This window comes from Macaca thibetana, chromosome 3 (genome assembly GCF_024542745.1).
Source record: "Macaca thibetana thibetana isolate TM-01 chromosome 3, ASM2454274v1, whole genome shotgun sequence".
In the NCBI taxonomy this organism is placed as follows: Eukaryota; Metazoa; Chordata; class Mammalia; order Primates; family Cercopithecidae; genus Macaca; species Macaca thibetana.
In genome coordinates this window covers 174407398-174430833 of record NC_065580.1, presented here as the reverse complement: position 1 = coordinate 174430833, position 23436 = coordinate 174407398, and positions in this window count along the sequence as shown.

The window sequence follows — 23436 nt, the reverse complement described above, 5'->3', positions numbered from 1 at the left end:
GCTTTTCACCAAGCCACCATATCTCTTCAACTTAGTTGTGTGTTTGGTAGATAAAATACATATTGATAAGGTTGCTTGCTTTAAGGGTGAACTGAAAATAAAAATATGTAAAAGAGCTGTGTAAAATATCAGTATGCTTTGTCCAAAATTACGTAAAGTATAAGACCCTAAGTGATCCATTCTTTTTTTTTTTTTTTTTTTTTTTTAGACGGTGTCTCACTCTGTTGCTCAGGCTGCTGGAGTGCAGTGGTGTGATCTCAGCTCACTGCAACCTCCGCCACCCCCCCGGTTCAAGCGATTCTCCTGCCTCAGCTTCCTGAGTAGCTGGGATTACAGGCACCTGCCACCACGCATGGCTAATTTTTGTATTTTTAATAGAGACGGGATTTCATCATGTTGGCCAGGCTCGTCTTGAAATCCTGACCTCAGGTGAGCCGCCCGCCTCCATCTCCCAAAGTGCTGGGATTACAGGCGTGAGCCTCTGTGCCCAGCCGTCAGTAATTTATTTCTAAGGGGAGATCACTGGAGTAGATAATATGAATCAGTGTGTGTTCTTAAGTGAGCAAAGGTTAGATTGGAAGTGAAGTTTCAATATGATGACTGGTCTCTATGGCACAGGGATTGAGAGTTTTCAAGTGTTTTCTGCTTTCTCTTCCCCTCTCTCCCCTCCTCCCTCTGCCTCTCCACCTCCTCCTCTCTTTCTTTCTTTCCCCCTCCCCCTCCCTTCTACCCTTCTTACCTTTCTCTGTCTCTCCCTCCCTTGCATATGAAGATCCAGTTTCTCAGTAAACATGAACATATTTCTGACGCTTGAAAACAGAGGAGGCTAACAAGAATACAATTGTAAAAACTGGCAGAAGCAGGAAAATTTTTGATTGAAAAGAGTAAATATAAATCCATGAACCTACAATGAGTTTTAGTGAAGCAGAAAATGTTTTATTGAAATTGGATTTACTAATTAGAATTGAAGACTACTTCTAAAAATACAAATATAGTTACGCGTTGGAAATAAATAAATTACTGGTAGTGCTGTGGAATCTATACTTCTCGTGTATGTTTTCTGGAAGAACACACAAAAAAGCAAATATAAAAACACAGGCACTTACAACTCAACTTTGAAGAAATATGTGTGGAGGAAAAGGGGAAAGGCCAGGGCAATGATGATAGCATTTGAGAGTGCTGAGTTACACTAATTTTGGTAACTGAGAATAAATGAAGCTTGCTGTGGTAGTCTTGGCTGAAATAAGATTCAGATAAAACCACAATACACTTGAGCTTTTAAAATGACCTGCTACTGGCTCGTGAATCTGTCCTGGCCCTTCTGTCCTTTCGACCTTGACTCATTATCCCTTCTTCTTCTTCACCCATTACTGTGCTCTGGAGGCTGACCTCTCTAACGTTACTAACAGCATCTTTTTTCTTCTGGCTATGTGTTTGCGTTGGCCAACAGAGAGCTCTGGCAAGATATCAGAAGAGAAAAGTGTGTTTGTTTCATGTTTTCTTAGTTTTCTTGCCTATGTTATCACCAGGGATGAATGTGTCCCCTCATCACTGCTGTCAGATCTCTCCATACATATGCACCTCACATTCATTAACCACTTGCTGTCTTTGATTGTCCAGACCAAGAGTTAGTAAGAGAGTCTGGCAGTCGCTAGCCCTAGGATACCGTACTGTAGGCTTCAGTTTCCTCACAGTCACATGGCTGTGAACAGTATTTTCATTAATCTTTTCTCAAAGTTCACAGTTTATGCCATCTGCTTTTTACTAGACCCTGATTGGCACAGGGTCTTGTGTCACTTAGTTATAACTTCAGAGAACATTTGGAGTTTTTGCTAAAAGGCATGATAAGAAAAAATTCGAAGGGCACATTGTTTAAGAAGATTGGACTCTGTGGGAAACTAGAAAACTTGTCACGTCTGTAATGCATTTCTGTTCTTTTTAAAATTTGTATTATAAATACCATTTCAAATGTAAAGAAATCTCTGAAGTGCATATTTTATTTAAAAAGAGAACCTTATCTTCTGTTTGTAAGTATCTTAGTTTGGTTGATAAAAAGCCTATTCATAAATATTTTTCTATCTATCTTACCTTTCTTTTCTCGCTTTCCACATTCCAAACCCTGCCTTACATTCTATTCTCTACAGGCACTTTTAGAACCAACCAAAAGGTCTACACATGGTTACCCTCTATTATGTTTATCTAGATTTACATGGAAAATAAAACAAATATTGTGATTTCATTCAGGAAAGAGATGAGTTCATTATATAAACTGCATAACCTATTTTAAAGTCAAGTATGTAAAGCAACAAACACATTGATAAGTAAATAGTCATAAAATAAAAAAATAGAAAAGAATATGTATCAGAGAAATACAAATCAAACGAAAGCACACAACAGTAAGTGTGAAATCAATCCTGCAGCCTGCTGTGCACTGGACTTAAAAGGGATCGGTATGGCTGGGAAATTAGCCTTCATAGAATGATAAGAACCATAACCAACTGATCCGTGATTGGTGAGTAGAACAAAAATTACTATAAAGCTGTGTGGTTTGTCATTGCTCATTAAAACTGTATTTTGATGCCTGAACTAAAGAATCAACTGATAGTTGATAAAAGCATAATTATTTAACTATGTATGTATACACATTTGTGCCAAATTAAATGTTAAGAAAATATTGATACATAGATTAAATAATTGATTCAAAATTCTCCATTGCATTAATTTTCCAGCATTCTTTGCATAATGAGTTTAAGATGTAGCTGCTAACATCATAGAGTTATAAAATTCTGGAGCCAAAATGGGCATTAGGAATTATATTAATTCCTTACTTTTATAGATCTGTTAGACACATTAAAAAATTAAATATATTTTCCAAGGACTCACAGGCAATAAATGAAGGAGGCATGATTGCTAGCATGTTGGTAGAGCATTCTTACCTTTTCCGTAGATCTTTCTGTGCTTCTGTAATTAACTTTGTAAGTATAAATACTTAACATGAGACACTTCTCACTTTCCCTACAAAGATTTCCTTAGTCACCAACAATTCAATTGTGACAGAAAATTTTCCAGGTCTCAATTCTAAATTGATGGTAGATTAAGGGATTAGTACAATAAATATTTCAGAAGTTTAATCAATCAAGTTTTTCTGTTATTTTTGGAGAATGCATCAACTGAAATGTGGGTCAGCAAAAAATAACATATGAAAAATAAGTAGCGTATATTTGTCACTTAATTAAAATGTATGAAGTATTTATTACGTGCTTGATAGAGATTTAGAAGTTGTTGACACAACATGGAAGGATATTTTAAAAATAAGATAATTTCAGATAATGATAAGTGAACTCAAGAAAATAAATTGCTAATTAGAGTAAAATCAACGTCAAGGAACGCTAGTTTCACTAGGTAAAGGATGTCTTGTTACATGACAACTGAGTAGAAATGTAATTTCTGAGATAGTAATTAGAAGGTTAAAATAAAGACGAATAAAGACTCCAATGAATAAAAAGAAAATAACAAAAGCTACAAGAATAAAAACTTGCTGTGACCTGAAAATAGCAGTAGAGATAGTGTGGGTGCAGCAGAATGGAAAGGAGATAATTTTATGTAGTAAATTTTAGACAATATTAGGGTATATGGCTGTTATTCTATGCAAAAATGATAAATCTTTGGAGTTTTGTATTATGTTTTTTTAAACAGGTTTAAAAAATACTTGATTTACAACTTAGAAAGATTACTTTCTTGTTCTATTCTGAAAAAATAAACCTCAGACTCTAGAAAAAGAAGAAACAATTCCCAAATAACTTAAAAATTGTGATATATCCAGATTGCCAAGAAACTTACTAAAGGATGGACAGTTGTATTAGCCATCAAGGAGAGGCAAATTTTGGTACATATGGAATAACTAGTTTCATAGACATGGCTTTTGGGAATGTAAATTGGTACAATCAGTCAGCAAAGATACTAGTATACGTTAAAAATATTCATTTCCATAACCTATTATTTGCTATATACTATTCCTATTTATGCACTCAACAGAAACAAGGACAGATATACATCAGGGGACATATTCAAGAATGTTCAAATTAGCCCTACTCATAAGAACCCCAATCCAGAAATTCCCTCAATGCCTGTCAAAGGTAAAAATACTTAAACAATGCTATAGTAATGTGATGAGAATGAAGAAACTGTACGTATGCCTAGCACATTTGAATGAATCTCATAAACACGAGGTTAGGTGGAAAAAAGATGCAAAATTGTACTTCCTATTGTTTCTTCTTATTTATTATTATTATTATTTTTTTGAGACTGATTCTCGCTCTATCGCCCGGTCTGGAGTGCAGTGGGGTGATCTTGGCTCACTGCAACCTCCGCCTTCCTCATGGGCTCAAGCAATTCTAGTGCTCCAGCCTCATGAGTAGCTGGGATTACAGGCACATGCCACCCCGCCAGGCTAATTTTTGTATTTTTTGTAGAGACGGGGTTCCCCATGTTGTCCAGGCTGGTCCCAAACTACTGACCTCAAGTGATCCACCATTTCTGGGGATCCAGAAATGCTGGGATTACCGGCATAAGCCACCATGCCTGGCTTCTGTTGTTTCCATTTATGTAAAGTTTGAAAACAGGTAAATTTAACTTATACTGAGAGACACGGCATAATCTTCTGGTCATGGGATATTAATTGTTCCTGAGGTCCTGCTAGTATTCTATGCCTTGATGATATGGTTTGGCTCTGTGTCCCCACCCAAATCTCATCTAGAATTGTAATCCTCACATGTGAAGGAAGGGAACTGGTGGGCAGTAATAGGGTCCATTATGGGGGCAGTTTCCCTCAAGCTGTTCTCCTGATAGTGAGGGAGTTCTCTGGAGATCTGATGGTTTAAAAGTGGCTGTTTCCTCTGCACTCTCTTGCTGCCATGTAAGACATGCTTTGCTTCCCCTTCACCTGGTCTCAAGTAGTTCTTTACAGCAGTATGAAAACGAACTAATACACTTGATATGGGAGGTGGCTATATAGTTTTACACAATTTGAGAAAATTCATCCATTTGTGCATCTATGATTTTTATAGAGTGTTGGGGGCTTTTTTCAGTTTAATACTATGTTGAAAAAGAAAAAGGTTATTATTATTTCTATGTGGAAAAAATATTTTACGTAGACAGAGTTAAAAGAAGACACTATACAATTAACATTAATTGTAATTAATGTTAATGGGGCAGGTGGCTGTAAGCTAAGTTACATTAAAACATAGAAATCTTTACTTTCTATAGCTCCAGCCTCCCCTTTCCCCCCACCCCAAAACACACACACTACATGCTAAAATTGTTATACAGATTATGTAAACACACACAGAGACACAAACATCCACATCTACACATCAGTCATTTCTGTTTCTCTTAATTTCTTCGTGTATTTTAAAATTACCAGTTGGCACCCTTTTGTCTCTCAAGTTTAGCTTTGTTTTGATCCACCTAATTTGTTTTTTTTTCCCCTAATAAGTTACATTTTTACATATTATCAGCCCAAAATATAATTATGTATTTATTGTTTTATGCTGTTGCTTTTTAAATCAGTTTAGAGGAAAAAAAGAGAATATGTAATTATACTGTATTTTTAAATTACCTATATTATCTTTATTGAATCAATTTTTTCATTATTTATTTAAATAAATATGTGGTATCATTTGTTTTCATCCTAAACAACTTTTGTGTTTGTTTTTAGAACGTCTTTTAAGCAGGTGGCATAGAATTCTTGCTTGACAGGTTTGTTTGTTGTTCCAGCACTGTTAATATGTCATCTTTCTGCCACTAGGCTCATTTTATTTTCTGATGAGAAGTGAGCTGTTAGTATTGTTGAGGTTCTCTTGAATGTGATGTCATATTTTCTCTTATCACTTTCAAGATTTTGTCTTTATATATTATATTTTAACATTCTGATGATGATATCTCTGTATCTGTTTTGTTTATATATTACTTTTAGTTCATTAAGCTACAATAATTTTTTAATTTAATTTAGGATATTTTAAGTCATTTTGGCTTTCAATATTTTCTCTCCCTTTTCCTTGCTATTGTTTTTCTAGTGCTCCCTTTTAACTTATGTTAATGTGCTTAATGGTGTCCACATTTGTCTTCATTCTTTATTCCATTTGTTCTTCATGTTGCGTAATATACACTAATCTATTTTCAAGATTGTTGATTATTATGCTGCCAGCTTAAATCTGTTGAGCCTCTTTGGCCAATTTTTCATTTTAGTTATTATATTTTTCAACTTCATAACTTCTAGTTGCTTCTTATTTATAATTTCTATTTATTATTATCCATTTAATGAGACATTGTCAATATATACTTTTTGTATTCTCTAGACATTTTAGGTTTTTGCATTCCTTGAACATATATTAATGATAGCTGTTTTGAAATCTTGGCAAATTCCAACATCTGTGTTCCCTCAAAATAATTTCTGTCCTCTGTGCGTGTGTGTGTGTTGCTCACACTTTCCAGGTTCCTTACATATTTCTTAACATTTGTTAAAAATTAGACATTTTATGAGAAGACATGGACACAGGGAGGGAAACATCACATAACGGGGCCTGTCGGGGCATGGGGGGCTGGGGGAGGAATAGTATTAGGAGAAATATCTAATGTAGATGATGGGTCAATGGGTGCAGCAAACCACCATGGCAGGTGTATACCTATGTAACAAACCTGCACGTTCTGCACATGTACCCCAGAACTTAAAATACAATCTGGACATTTTAGATAATATATTCTTGTTACTCTGAACATTGATTTCTTCTCTTCCCCATCCTACTCATTCCAGCCTTTGATGCCATTGTTATTGTCTACTCATCCATTTATTTGTTTAGTGGTTTGGCTTCATTGCATTTAGTGACACACCCTGCACAGTGCAGTATGTGATATCCATGCTCAATTTTTTTTCTTGTTTCTGTCACTAAACTAGAGGACTTAGAGTTTCTGCCCGAGTCAGCATAAGCTGATTATTGGTCAAAGGTTATGCTTACACACCCTTTACCAGTTAGAATTTACTCTTTGTAACTGGATGTGTCTGTGGCTTGGTGATTAATATTGTAGTTTGAGGAGATTTTGTTTTTATTTTCTATGTTCAACTATGGACTAGTAGCTTCGATGTTTCCTCCCTGATCACCTGGGGGTGCATACAATCTTGGGCATACATACAGTCTAGCATACCGCAAGTAATGCATGTAATTTGATTTTATTCTGGCTTCCTAGGAGTTGACCTTGGATCAGAGCTTATGGTTCATCCAATGTTTTGTGAGAAATTGTGCATATATTTCTTGTACTAGTGAAGATTTTTATTCATTTTTGATGTATTTGTGTGTAGTCTGGAAAATGTTCTGAGGTCTGCCCAATGTCCTGGTGTCACTGCAACTAAGTGCATGCAGGCTAGCAAATGAACATAAACTTCTTTGTCCCCAGGTTTGACTATAATCTCAGAAGGGCTCTTGGCTGTCTCTTTTTCAGTTCTCTTTGCTAAGCTTCGGTTCCCTGTTGTTTAAATGTTTGCTATCAGTATCATGGAGGTGCTAGCATGTTCTTAATTGCTCTCCTCATCTATTTTTCTAAAACTCCACAATAACCTCTAGCTTTTGAATAGACATAAGGCTATTCATATTAATCAACTGCCTTCCAGGTTACCTTGCAAATAGATATGGCTATGTGATTATGTTTAAACCAGAGAAATGAGTACAGTAATGTGTAAAATTTAAGAATTTGTACTTTTTAAATCTTCCTCCATCCAACTGCTGGGAACATGTATATCATGGCTAAAATATAAGTGGCTATCCGGACATATCACAGTTTTTGGCAATCTGGACATACCACAATTTTTAAGTTATCTGGGAATTGTTTCTTCTTTTTCTAGGGTCTGAGGTTTATTTTTTCAGATTAGAACAAGAAAGTAATCTTTCTAAGTTGTAAATCAAGTATTTTTTAAACCTGTTTAAAAAACACATAGAATGAGTACAGTAATGTGTAAAATTTAAGAATTTGTACTTTTTAAATCTCCTTCCTCCATCCAACTGCTGGGAACATGTATATCATGGCAAGAATATAGGATATAAGATAGAGTTATATCTTATATTGTTATAATGTTATCTTATAATGTTAAAAAGAAGACTGCATTTCAGGAATGGTGAAGTAAAAATCTATAAACAATCTGGGTCCTAAATAACTTAAATATTCAGAGATGCTGTTATTTTATCTTTTTCTTTTTTTTGCAATAGATCCGTATACATCTTTACTGTTAATACACTTTAATTTAAAAATGTGGTTTAAATTTGGATAATACTAATCAGCTTTTGTCTTCTCAATTGACTTTTTTTCTTAAATTACATATGTAGAAAGCTTAACGTGCACGTATAAGGCTGTTTTGATTGCTATAAAAAGTATCTGAAGCTGAGTAATTTATGAAGAGAAGAGATTTAATTGGCTCACAGTTCTGTAAGCTGTACAACCATGGCACCTACATCTGCTTGGCTTCTGGTGAAGGGCCTCAGGAGGCTTACAATCAATGTCAAAGAGGTACCATAACACTTTTAAACGATCAGATCTCATGTGAACTCACTCATTACCAAGGGGATGGTGCTAAGCCATTCGTGAGAGATCTGTCTCCATGACCCAAACACTTCGCACCGGGATCCACCTCTAACACTGGGGATTATATTTCATCATGGTATTTGGAGGGGACAAATATTGAAACCATATCAGTTTATGTCTATTCAGTAGCATCCATATCCACGTGGTTTTAAACCTCACAATGTACTAAGTTAACTCAGATTTCTGAAGATTTCTCGTGCATGTCTAATGGCTTCACATTATTTTCACTGTAATTATTTATAAACATGTTTATCACCCATATGTTTCCCCTTTGCTCCAATTTACTAATAAAAGTCTTGGTATCTTACTCACTTTTGGGTGATCACTGAAACTAGCACTTAACTAGGACTTGAATAAATAGCAAAAAAGTTGACTGACTAACAAGTTATTTTTATTGAGCTGATGTTAAGGGAAGAGTAAAGTACTAATGATAAAAATTAAAGTATAAAAAAGTCATGTTCAAAAGAAAAGTGTAATTTGTAAAAAAGTAGATACATTAATAGTAAGGGGGTGAAAACATGCCCTACCAAAGTAAAGGAAAAGGTGGAGACAGAGGCCTGAGAAAATTTTTTAAGAAATTTTAGGGCTGGAGAAAAAAGCAGAGAATAACATTAAAAAGTAGGCTTTGGATTTTTAAAAATACTTATTTAATTGGAAATGATAGGATAATTTTGTCATCCTGCAAGAATTAGTAGTGTAGATTACTAATTAAATGTTATATATTAGAGTATATTACAATATATTTTTAAAAATCTGAATGATGAGTTTAGAGTATTAAACATGAATTCTTATTATAGTCTTTGAAATGTTTGACATGTCAGGTTTTATTTTGTATCAATATAAAAATTTCAAACCCAAAATTCCATCTCAAATTTGAAATATCTGAAATTCTGAAATCTCTTTATCTAAAAACTTCTCCTATTAGCTCTTTACTGCCTAGACTCTGGGTTTCAAATGAATCAGAATAGACTAAGAAAAGAATATTGCACCTAACTTCTTTCCTGACTGATAACAGCTTGCTGAATTTCATTCACCCCCTTGGAATCCAATGCGTGCTCTCTCATTGAAATATTTTGCTTCTATAGCAAGAAACAATATTTTTATTTTATTTCTGGCTACTTTAAAAATTGTATTCATTTTTAGAACACACGAACACTTGTAGAACACAGGACCTTTCCACTGAAAATTAGCCTGTGATCTCTTTCCTACTTTGCTATTGTTTCCTAAGAAGTTTAGCTACCTTGCCAAAAGGAAGCCTGTAACAAAGAAGTTAAGACTAGATTTCAAAGGCTTTGCACTTGGCCAGAAAATAAATGGATACTTTGGCTGGATTAACTAATCTTTTCTCACAAATGCCTCATTGTTATATACAAGTAAAATATGTAAATGATATGTTTAAAATATAACACACGCATATGCACATACACACAAACACATAAGCACACGTTCATGTGTAAGCACAGGAATAAAGTATGTGAGATCACAAGTGGTATATCTTATATAAAAAATTACTACCATATTTCTTCCATAACTTTCAGATTTGTTTTCTTTAATTATCTGAACTTTGGCTTTTTTTATAATTTAAAAGCATACCTGCAAAATGGTAGATGTCTTCTATACTGAAAATTGAGCGTGTGAAGGCAATTATCAGCAGATTTTGAGGTTTATGTTCATATTATGTGTGGGTTTCTTTGAGTTTGCCATTAGTATGCTTTTTAGTTATTTGGTACTGTGAATAAACAATAAGAGTAAACACATTTTTAAAATTACAGAGAAAGGAATATTTAAATATGTTCAATTTATAATTTAAGAAGATGCTAAAAATATTATTCTTAGATGCTAGTATACATTATTAAAGCTAGAATAGCTGCATTTCTACATTATCTTTTTCTTTTTACTGTAAGGAGATTGGTACAATTAGATTTACCTGTATTAAGTCACCATCATTGTTCATTACTATAACTTATGCACACTTTTTCAGTCAATAAAATATCTTCAAAAGCGTTTTTGTAAAGTACTTAAATAATATTCAAAAATGAGATTCACTGTATGCCTTATTTTTTATAATAGTTGTAAAAAGAACAGATGACTGTTTATTTGTACTGCATTATTCCAGAAACAATACTTAGAAGCATTTAATTAATAGTTTGATATCTTGTTTAAGAAAGGAAAAGTTAAGCTATTGACATAAATTGCTTATTTTTCCCTCCTAACATATTTCATCATGATAAAAAATCTAGGATTTGAAATATGAGCATAATATATTACTAGAAAAGCAAGGTATGCTCAAATGATATCTAAGAGTTTTTAAATATAAATTCCATTTCTATGCTTCATTTTAGTTTGAAAAAAACAAAAGAATCATCATGATATTTGATTTTGTCAAGTCAACGTATATGAATATTAAATGAGTCTTAAAAGCAAATCACTTTATTTTAGGTTGCTAATTAAAATAACCAAATGAGGCCGGGCGCGGTGGCTCAAGCCTGTAATCCCAGCACTTTGGGAGGCCGAGACGGGCGGATCACGAGGTCAGGAGATCGAGACCATCCTGGCTAACACGGTGAAACCCCGTCTCTACTAAAAAATACAAAAAACTAGCCGGGCGAGGTGGCGGGCGCCTGTAGTCCCAGCTACTCGGGAGGCTGAGGCAGGAGAATGGCGTAAACCCGGGAGGCGGAGCTTGCAGTGAGCCGAGATCGCGCCACTGAACTCCGGCCTGGGTGACAGAGCCAGACTCCGTCTCAAAAAAAATAAATAAATAAATAAATAAATAAAATAAAATAACCAAATGAGAAGCTAAACATTGTTTAATAGGATTTTCTTTTATGTACATGAATCAAATCACAGCCTACAAACTATTGTTCATGTTATTTATATACAGATTTCACATACTTTTAGACGTTCATGAAGGTAAACTTAAACCTGGTGGCTGGTGACCTGACAAATAATAACTTATGTTCTTTGATAAACTGGGTTAAAGAGGACCCAAATAGGAAATCGTATAGCTTAAATATTGACATGATTAAGATAACATCCAATAATGAGCAGAAGAGATTAGTGGTCATTCTACACACACACACCCCTTAGTTCCATGTATCATCTGAAGGTGAACATACCCCTAAAATTAGCTACAGCATGAGATCATTCTTACTATGACCAAGAGGTGAGAAATTCTATTTGAATTGCATTCAGAATATATACAACATTGAACTACTTTGCATCATCGCTCTTGCAATAATTCTTCTATGGGCCTCCAAATAATTTTATCTACATTACCATAAAACCCTCCTGAACTGTGTTTTCTATTTCCACAACTGCTCACTTTAAGTCTATTCATAACAGAGAAACCAGGGCAGCTTTTCGTTTGTTTTCATTTTTTATTAGCTGTTAGATCATATTTTTTTCTCAACATCCTATAAGAGATCTTCTTTCCATGATGTCATATAAGACCATACATCAGGCTGCATCCTCCACTCCAATTATTTCTATGATTTCTTCTCCTACAGCTCTTACTCTTGGACTCTACATCAATCACATTTGTCATTTTATGGGTCTGTGTCTACACATCTAGCACGTTCTTACCTTAAAGCACTTTCAGTGGTTCTTTCCTTTTCTTAGAATATTCTTTTCTATGATATGAACCAGGCTAATTGTCTTATATTTTCAAGTCTCTTTCTCAAATGTAATCTCCTTAATAAAGTATACTCCAAAATTATATTTTTAAAGATATTTTTCTTCTTGGGGCTCCAGGATTTCTTATATTGTTCTATTCTATTTATTTTTATGCATAACATGTGTTGCCTTATGTACTAGATACCTTACTTCTTCTATTTTAACTCTGGTAAAATATTACTGTACAAGAGTAAAACTCAAGTTTTACTGATTGGTATTCAATAGATATAATAACTTATTGATAGATATACGCTGAATAAATGGATAGATGGATGAATAAGAGATTGTGATTGGTATTTTAAGAGGGAGTCACACTTCTTGCTTGACTACATTGTTGAGTAAATAGTAAGAAATTGATGTCATGAAAGGAAAAAGAAAGAAAGAAGGAAAGAAAGAAGAAAAGAAAAAACAAAACAAAACAAAACAAATTACTTTTCTCAGGGTCCCATATAATGCATGGGTAAGTCCAGTGTAAAATGAAAATGTAATGAATCTAGTTCATAAAGCAGAAAAAAATGTGCTGTTAAAGGCATTAAAACATATCCATCTGTCTAGGTTTATCAGAGTGCTTTTTGCTTGCTATTTAATGTCATTCTTACTAAATAAAAGTTTAAACTTTAAATTATTAACATGAATTTTACCACTCATTTTTATATTATGCAGTGCCAGTTTTACAAGTTGTCTTAATTTGGACTGCCATAACAAAATATTACAGACTTGATTTCTAACACAACAGAAATTGCTTAACTCAAAGTTCGGAAGGCTGGAAGTTCGAGATCAGAGTGCCTACACGCTCAAATACTGCTGAGGGATTTTTCCTGGCTTGCAGATGAGTCTTGCGTTAAAGGTGATTCCGAGGAGATATAGAAATTGCTGCTAGTTCTATACTAGATGCTGATGGGGAATCAAAGACAATTAGATGACTGGGCGTCTTGATAACTTTTTTGTCCCAGAGGTGAAGACATTAAAATAAACTGTAGTTTCAATTGAAAAAGACAATCACTGTGTTAATAAAAAATGGGAAATATTTAAGTATTGTGTTTGTAGAATGTCCAGGTGTCTTAAAATACCAAATGTATGAAACGGAATGTATAGGTCTATATCTTTCTCCACCAAAATCACGGAGCATCCTTGCTTGATAATTGTTTTTATAGTATCAGAATAATTTTAAAATTATTTTCATAATTCATAGCCCTCACCATTATAATAAATACATATGCGTAGCCCTAATTTATAGCTCTCACCATTATAATAAATATACATATATGTATACAATTGTTCACTATTTACTATATATAACACATAAAATATTATATGTATTTAAAATACATAAGTATTCACTAAGCATTGTAGGGATGATAAAATTTATAGAATCAATGAAATTAGATTTTGGTATTAGCTGGATATCTACCCAGGTTGTGAGATGGAAAAAGTAATAAAACACCACTATAAGATTTACTATGTACTCATATATCTTCTGGCTTATATTTTAAAATTAGGAATGCATGGATAAATTATCCACACTACTTACTATTACTACAGATTACTCAAGCACTGCCTATTTAAAATCAATGTTTACATAGAAGAAAGGAGCACCATGATAAAATATTTTACATTTGGGCACTTCCATTAGCCACATAGAGTATTGGAGGCCTTTCACTGTCTGCCTAACTAAAAGCTAATATTTTACCACCACAATTTAACCATCAAATATATTCACAATAGGAAGTCTCAAAACTTATCACTATAACTGAAATTTATCTGCATAAAGTTAGCAATATTGACAATACTCAAGGGAAAGCTTACAGAGGTATGATATCCTACTTTATTAATGAATTATAGTTTCTAAAAATGCTAAGTGATAATTTATGAAAAGTAAATCACTTAGAATTTGTTAATGACAGACAAGCAATTCTAAATGCAAGAATTTAAAGTTTGTTGTTATTTTTGTAGATATATACAATGAGAAAATCTGAGTTCAGAACTGTAGGTGAGGCATTATATTTGCATAAATTTCTAATGGGAACCTGTTTAAAGGGTTTATAGCTTTTGTGATTAAATATCTCATATAGTAGAAACTTTACAGTGGTTGCCTTCAGCATTTAAATAGTCTGTCTGATTTGTTGATAAGGTACTATGGGGAAAGGCTTATGATCAGCTGCTAAATAAAGCTTTTGGATTTTTCAATTTCTATATGGATTTCCCCTATAATAGATTATGTGAATTTATTTGGTTAGTATTATCTTCTTATGGCACTCCTGAGAGTATCAGTGGTCTATACAATAAACTAATAATAAATTTTAGTAAGATAAATTAACAGAAAATACTATATAACACATTAAACATTCAACAGCTAGATGAGACTCATCCAGTCAATAAGAACTCCCAGATTACTAATGCAATATAAAACATAATCAGTTACGTTTTACTCATTTTCTGAGTTAAATAAGAATCTTTTAAGAATCTTGGTTAGAGAAATAGGAGCAAATCTTTTGTCACCAGATTATCTTACCTAAACCAGTTATGCTCAGAGCATGTGATATATGGAACTTCTAAGATTTTATTATAGCATTTTAGTTCATAATGTTACACTGATGATGTAAGCAGAAAATGAAATGCTTTATCCCCTGTGTGCTGGCACAGCCAGTTTCATTAGATCATATGAAATGAGAGGGAGAGGAGTTTGTTCTCTAGATGAAAATTGGAGCTTATTTATCATCAAGGTGTACAGTGAAATTGTGGCAGCAAAAATAGCAAATCTAGTACCTTTTAGTTGGAGAAAGGAGATCAAACGATATTTTAGAATTGATAATTATATGGAATTAATAACTTGATGACTTGTTCAAATTTTAAAATGAAGGATGCAGCTGCTAACAAAACAAGCATTATTTGGCTTTTCTGCAATGTGTGAAAGGGAAAACATGTATGTAAGAATAAAATAAATTTTGCTTCAATGTTTTTGATGAGAAGTAGTATCAGTGAAAAATAATTTTGGAGTGGGGAGAAGTACTACTCAAAGCTGCTGTACACATATTTTTATACAATTTTCTAAAATTAAAGTGATGGCAAAATTAGTATTAAACAAAGTGATTAGTAATATATGTTGTAATGTGATGATTCATCTATTTCAAAACAAAAGATATTGGTGCTGTGTAGACACTACAAACATAAATTTTAGATAACAAATGTAACAACTAATAATTACTAACTATATATGACTGATAATAGGTACTGCATTTATTATGGTGAGAATGACCTGTTCACTGACTACATAAAATCTATAAATGACTGCATGACATTCAATCATTTTTCTACTTCTATTTGCCTAAAAACTGTTTAATGCAATGACAAACCAAACAACTTGACTTTCAGTCTCAAGAGCATCTTATATATTATCTCTATTTATAGACATATTTTGCATGTAAGAAAATTGATTATGGTAGATCTTGAGACTAGGTACTGGTCACTTTAAAAAGATAGCTTCATGAAGAAAGAAAACTCTGAGTGTTGGTTTGTAGAAAAGAGAACAATTTCAATAATTAAGAAATAAAAATTAAGTACTTGATGATTACTGTGGGTAGAAAATTACTTATAATTTTATGACTTGAATAATTGGCTGAATGAGAATTCCCTTCACCAAAAAAGACAACACAGTAAGAAAGTAGATCTGATTTGAGAAAAAACAGGAAAAATGATTTCAAAATACAAACATTAGAAATGATTTATACATTCATTTTATTTACTCAGAAAATATTAACTTTTTGATTACTAAGATTCACACACATTTCTGAGATCTGGTAATATGGCAGGCAGATGATACAGATAGCACTTGTGTCCACCCAAATCTCATCTTGAATTGTAATTTCTTGTTGTTTAGGGAAGACCTGGTGGGAAGTGACTGGATTGTGGGGGTAGTCCTTTCCATGCTGTTCTCATGATAATGAGTGAGTTCTCACAAGATCTGACAGTTTTTTGTTTTATAAATGGTAGATGTTTTCTGTGCTGACACATGTTCTCCTGACTGCTGCCATGTAAGGTGTGCCTTTTTTGCCTCTCCTTCACCTTTCATTATGATTGTAAGTTTCCTGAGTCCTCCTCAGCAATGCAGAACTGTGAGTCCATTAAACCTGTTTTCTTTATAAATTACCCAGTCTCGGGTATTTCTTCATAATCCTGTGAGAATGGACTAATGCAGGAGCAAAGCATATATGGTTCCTCATCATATGAAACTTACATTTTAGTGGGAAAGAAGGTTCCTCCCAAATAAAAGTCACATATAAAATAGTGTCTGATGATGTTTACCCAGGTAAAGCAAGGGCAGAGATTTTGTAAAAAATAGGAGACTGGGTACATTCAATAGTGCAAATGCATCAGACAGATCAGATATTGTCCTTGCAAATATATACAAACATTCCATAATTAGGAGGTCACTAATAACCTCAGAGGAAAAAAAACAGTTAAAGATTAATGAGAAGATCTAGTGATTCCAGTCTGGGTTGCTGTAGAATTTTTTCATTAGGTGGAAAAAAAGTAAGACAAGATTACCGTTCAATGGGTTCACTTTGTGACATGCATAGAAGCCAATACTATGGCACTAGCCTTTGAGAAAAGAAAAAGCATTATTATAAGTCAACTGGCAAGAAGACAGAAGGCAATACTAAGTTCTGTTTCACCCAGGTGGGGTCTGGGGATAGGTTTTATAGACAAAGTAATAATGGGAGAGATAGGAAAATGCAATCAGGCATGATCTCATTAGGTCATGCAAAGAGGAAGAGCCAGATGTGCTACAAAACAGGGCACACATCTCTTCATATTTCAATACCCATTCCCCAGTCCAGGTGCTGAGATTCCACCTGCAGTTGGCTTTTTTGTTCCAGCCCCTGCAGGGTCACAAACTGGGCATGCTTTGTTCACCTGGGCATGCTCAAGTTATGTGACCTGAAACCTGGGAGTCTACTGCACTGAAAAATAGCTCATCATTTTGTGACATTTTGCTACTAAAAAAGTTGAACTGGTGGTTCTGGTTCCAAGATGGCCAAATAGGAACAGCTCCAGTCTACAGCTCCCAGCATGAGCAACACAGAAGATGGGTGACTTCTGCATTTCCAACTGAGGTACCAGGTTCATCTCACTGGGGCTTGAGCCAAAGCAGGGCAGAGCACCGTCTCACCCGGGAAGCACAAGGGGTCGGGAATTCCCTTTCCAAGCCAAGGGAAGCCTTGACAGATGGTACCTAGAAAATCGGGACACCCCCACCTTTATATGGCACTTTTCCAATGGTCTTAGCAAATGGCACAACAGGAGATTATATCCCACGACTGGGATCCACACCTATGGAGCCTCACTCACTGCTAGCACGGCAATCTGAAATCAAACTACAAGGCAGCAGCGCGCCTCGGGGAGGGGTGTCCACCATTGCTGAGGCTTGAGTAGGTAAACAAAGTGGCCAGGAAGCTTGAACTGGGTGGAGACCACCACAGCTCAAGGAGGCCTGCCTGCTTCTGTAGACTCCACCTCTGGGAGTAGGGCACAGCTGAACAAAAGACAGCAGAATCTTCTGCAGACTTAAACATCCCTGTCTGACAGCTTTGAAGAGAGTAGTGATTCTCCCAGCATGGAGTTTGAGATCTGAGAATGAACCGATTGCCTCCTTAAGAGGGTCCCTGACCCATGAATAGCCTAACTGGGAGACCTAGGGGCCAACTGACACCTCATACAGCCAGGTGCCCCTCTGAGATGAAGCTTCCAGAGGAAGGATCGGGCAACAACATTTGCCATTCTGCAATATTTGCTGTTCTGCAGCCTCTGCTGGTGATACCCAAGCAAACAGGGTCTGGAGTAGACCTTCAGCAAACTCCAACAGACCTGCAGCTGATGGTCCTCATTGTTAGAAGGGAAATTAACAAACCGAAAAGACGTCCACACCAAAACCCCATCTGTATATCACCATCATCAAAGACCACAAAGATGGGGAGAAACTAGAGCAGAAAAGCTGAAAATTCTAAAAAGCAGAGCACCTCTTCTCCTCCAAAGGAATGCAGCTCCTTGCCAGCAATGGAACAAAGCTGGAAAGAGAATGACTTTGATGAGTTGAAAGAAGGAGGCTTCAGACAATCGGTAATAACAAACTTCTCTGAGCTAAAGGAGGATGTCTGAACCCATCGCAAAGAAGCTAAAAACCTTGAAAAAAGATAAGACGAATAGCTAACTAGAATAAACAGCGTAGAGAAGACCTTAAATGACCTGCTGGAACAGAAAACCATGGCACAAGAACTACATGACACATGCACAAGCTTCAGTAACCAATTTGATCAACTGGAAGAAAGAGTATCACAGTGATTGAAGATCAAATGAATGAAACGAAGCGAGAAGAGAAGTTTAGAGAAAAAAGAGTAAAAAGAAATGAACAAAGCCTCCAAGAAATATGGAACTATGTGAAAAGACCAGATCTACATCTGATTGGTGTACCTGAAAGTGATGGGGAGAATGGAACCAAGTTGGAAAACACTCTTCAGGATATTATCCAGGAGAAGTTCCCCCACATAGCAAGGCAGGCCAACATTCAAATTCAGGAAATACAGAGAATATCACAAAGATACTCCTGGAGAAGAGCAACTCCAAGACACATAATTGTCAGATTCACCAAAGTTGAAATGAAGGAAAAAGCATTAAGGGCAGCCAGAGAGAAAGGTCAGGTTACTCACAAAGGGAAACCCATCAGACTAACAGTGGATCTCTCAGCAGAAACTCTACAAGCCAGAAGAGAGTAGGGGCCAATATTCAACATTATTAAAGAATTTTCAACCCAGAATATCATATCCAGCCAAATTATGCTTCATTAATGAAGGAGAAATAAAATCCTTCACAACAAGCAAATGCTGAGATATTCTGTCACCACCAGGCCTGCCTTACAAGAGCTCCTGAAGGAAGCACTAAACATGGAAAGGAACAATTGTTACCAACCACTGCAAAAACATGCCAAACTCTAAAGACCATGGATGCTAGGAAGAAACTGCATCAACTAACAGGCAAAATAACCAGCTAACATCATAAAGACAGGATCAAATTCACATGTAAAAATACTAAACTTAAATGTAAACGGGCTAAATGCTCCAATTAAAACACACAGACAGGCAAACTGGATAGAGTCAAGACCCATCAGTGTGCTATATTCAGGAGACCCATCTCACATGCAGAGACACACATAGGCTCAAAAGAAGAATGGAGGAAGATCTACCAAGCAATTGGAAAACAACAAAAAAGCAGGGGTTTCAATCCTAATCTCTGATAAAACAGAATTAAAACCAACAAAGATCAAGAGACAAAGAAGGCCATTACATAATGGTAAAGGGATCAATTCAACAACAAGAGCTAACTATCCTAAATATATATGTACCCAATACAGGAGCACCCAGATTCATAAAGCAAGTCCTTAGAGACCTACAAAAAGACTTAGACTCCCACACAATAATAATGGGAGACTTTAACACCCCACTGTCAACATTAGACAAATCAATGAGACACAGTTAATAAGATATCAGGAATTGAACTCAGCTCTGTACCAAGCAGACCTAATAGACACCTACAGAACTCTCCACCCAAAACCAACAAAATATATATTCTTCTCAGCATCACACACACTTATTCCAAAATCGACCACAAAGTTGGAAGTAAAGCACTCCTCAACAAATGTAAAAGAACAGAAATTATAACAAACTGTCTCTCAGACCACAGTGCAATCAAACTAGAACTCAGGATTAAGAAACTCACTCAAAACCACTCAACCACATGGAAACTGAACAACCTGATCCTAAATGACTACTGGGTATATAACGAAATGAAGGCAGAAATAAAGATGTTCTTTGAAACCAATGAGAACAAAGACACAACATACCAGAATCTCTGGGACACATTTAAAGCAGTGTGTAGAGGGAAATTTACAGCACTAAATGCCCACAAGAGAAAGCAGGAAAGATCTAAAACTGATATGCTAACATCACAATTAAAAGAACTAGAGAACCAAGAGCAAACACATTCAAAAGTTAGCAGAAGGCAAGAAACAACTAAGATCAGAGCAGAATTGAAGGAGATAGACACACAAAAAATCCTTCAAAAAAATCAATGAATCCAAGAGCTGGTTTTTTTGAAAAGATCAAAAAAATTGAGAGACCACTAGCAAGACTAACAAAGAAAAAAATAGAGAAGAATCAAATATACGCAACAAAAATGGTAAAGGGGATATCACCACTGATCCCATAGAAATAAAACTACTATCAGAGAATACTATAAACACCTCTACGCAAATAAGCTAGAAAATTTAGAAGAAATTTATAATTTCCTGGACACATACACCTGCCCAAGACTAAACCGGGAAGGAGTTGAATCCCCGAATAGACCAGTAGGCTCTGAAATTGAGGTAATAATTAATAGCCTACCAATCAAAAAAAAGTCCAGGACCAGACGTACTCACAGCCAAATTCTACCAGAGGTACAAAAATGAGCTGGTACCATTACTTTTGAAACTATTCAAACAAATAGAAAAAGAGGGCATCCTCCCTAACTCATTTTATGAGGCCAGCATTTTCCTGATACCAAAGTCTGGCAGAGACACAACAAAAAAAGAGAATTTTAGACCAATATCCCTGATGAACATCGATGCAAAAATCCTCAATAAAATACTGGCAAACTGAATCCAGCAGTACATCAAAAAGTTTATCCATCACAATCAAGTTGGCTTCATCCCTAGGATGCAAGGCTGGTTCAACATATGCAAATCAATAAACTTAATCCATCATACAAACAGAACCAAAGACAAAAACCACATGATTATCTCAATAGATGCAGAAAAGACCTCCAACAAAATTCAACAGCCCTTCATGCTAAAAACTCTCAATAAACTAAGTACTGATGGGACATATTTCAAAATAATAAGAGCTATTTATGACAAACCCACAGCCAATATCATACTGAATGGGCAAAAACTGGAAGCATTCCCTTTGAAAACTGGCACAAGACAGGGATGCTCTGTCTCACCACTCCTATTCAACATAGTGTTGGAAGTTCTGGCCAGGGCAATCAGGCAGGAGAAAGAAATAAAAGGTATTCAACTAGGAAAAGAGGAAGTCAAATTGTCCCTGTTTGCAGATGACATGACTGTATATTTAGAAATATACAATGTCTCAGGCCAAAATTTCCTTAAGTGGATAAGCAAATTCAGCAAAGTCTCAGGATACAAAATCAATGTGCAAAAATCACAAGCATACCCATACACCAATAACAGACAGAGCACCAAATCATGAGTGAACTCCCATTCACAATTGCGACAAAGACACCATGGAATACTATGCAGCCATAAAAAAAGGAAGAGTTCATGTCCTTTGTAGGGACATGGATGAAGCTGGAAACCAGCATCCTGAGCAAACTATCGCAAGGACAGAAAATCAAACTCTGCATGATTTCACTCATACGTGGCAACTGAACAATGAGAACACTTGGACACAGGGTGGGGAACGTTACACACCAAGGCCTGTTGTGGGGCGGGGGGAGGGCAGAGGGATAGCATTAGGAGATATGCGTAATGTACATGACGAGTTAATGGGTGCAGCACACCAACATGGCACATATATTCACATGTAACATGTAACAAACCTGCATGTTGTGCACATGTACCCTAGAACTTAAAAGTATAATAAAAAAAGAAAAAAAAAAGTTGAACCATATTGGTTCTGTGGTTACAAATCTCCCCATATATTTTATTCTTCAAATTTGAGGGAAAGGGGGTAACAACTGCTCTAGTGACTTCCTGATAATTAGGGGCATGAATCCAGGTTAGAGGAATGAAACTGTTTATCATTTCACTGTAAAAGTTTTCTAGTGAGATTAGCTCTGATTGGTTAACACAGTTTAGTTCTGATTCGCCTATAGGTGAGCCATGATACGCCAAGGCAGAAGAGCTATGATTGGTTGATTCAACACAATCATGGTGGGGGTCCCTCGTAGATCTTTGTTAGAAACGACTAGAACAATTTTAAAGAGGAGCCAAATGCTTAGCCTTAATATAAGGAACATCATGAAGTCATGTAATGCAGAATGCAGAAGCGATCCAATACCAGTTGGGAGCCTGCTAAACATTTCTGAAAACTGGACATTTAACCCAGGAAGCCTATTCAGAAGTCTTTCTAAAGTTGTTTCTACTTATGTAAATAGAATAAGAACACTCATAAGTAGTTTTTGAATTTTGGAGGAATCAAGTAGAAATAAAAAGCAAATGCTCCCACCTTTGTTCATAAAATGATACTTTACCTAATAATTGCAAACTATAGATAACTTATGAAAGAAAGTTGCCTTGAACCTAGAAAACAACTTTTAAGGAAGAACTAACATTTTAAATAAAGTCTTAACATACTTCCCCTATCAATTACTTAATTTCATGTAATTAATTTTGTTTGGCTCTAATCAAAACTGCTTCTGTTTTGCTCTAATCAAAACTGCTATTTTGATTAGCAGTTCTGTGAAAAGCAATTTTGGACCACAGCTGTTTGCATATGTTTCCAGAGAATTTAAAACAATAACTGTGGATGACAGAACAACCATAGTAAAAAATCTAATGAAAATTTACAATTGACAGGAAAATTTAGGTGTATGTGTGGATATAAATATTTACCATAATCATAATCATTGAACATAATAATCATAATCTGATAACATATCACAAAATACCAGAATTTTAGAAATGTCATACAGTTTCAGAATGCATTTTAATAATGCATTACAGAAATATAATCTAAAAGAAATAAAAAATTATTTCTTATTTGACAATGCTTATTGTATTACTTACCACATAAACCTCATCATTTAATATATTTACAAGATGAGGGATACATTCTTTGAAGTTTCCATGGGCACAACTGGAGAACCTCAAAGTTATTTTTAGGTCAAAAAGACAATATAAGATTTTAAACCCAGGAAAACATACAAAAGACATCAAAAGTTTTGAAATATTTTATCAACAGAACTACAGGTCACTGCTAAATATCAATTATTCATTTAACCAGAGTGATAAGACTTCAAAAGCAATACAGAAAGTTATAAGTATTTAAAATGCTTATCAATTTTAAAACTTAAACTTAATTT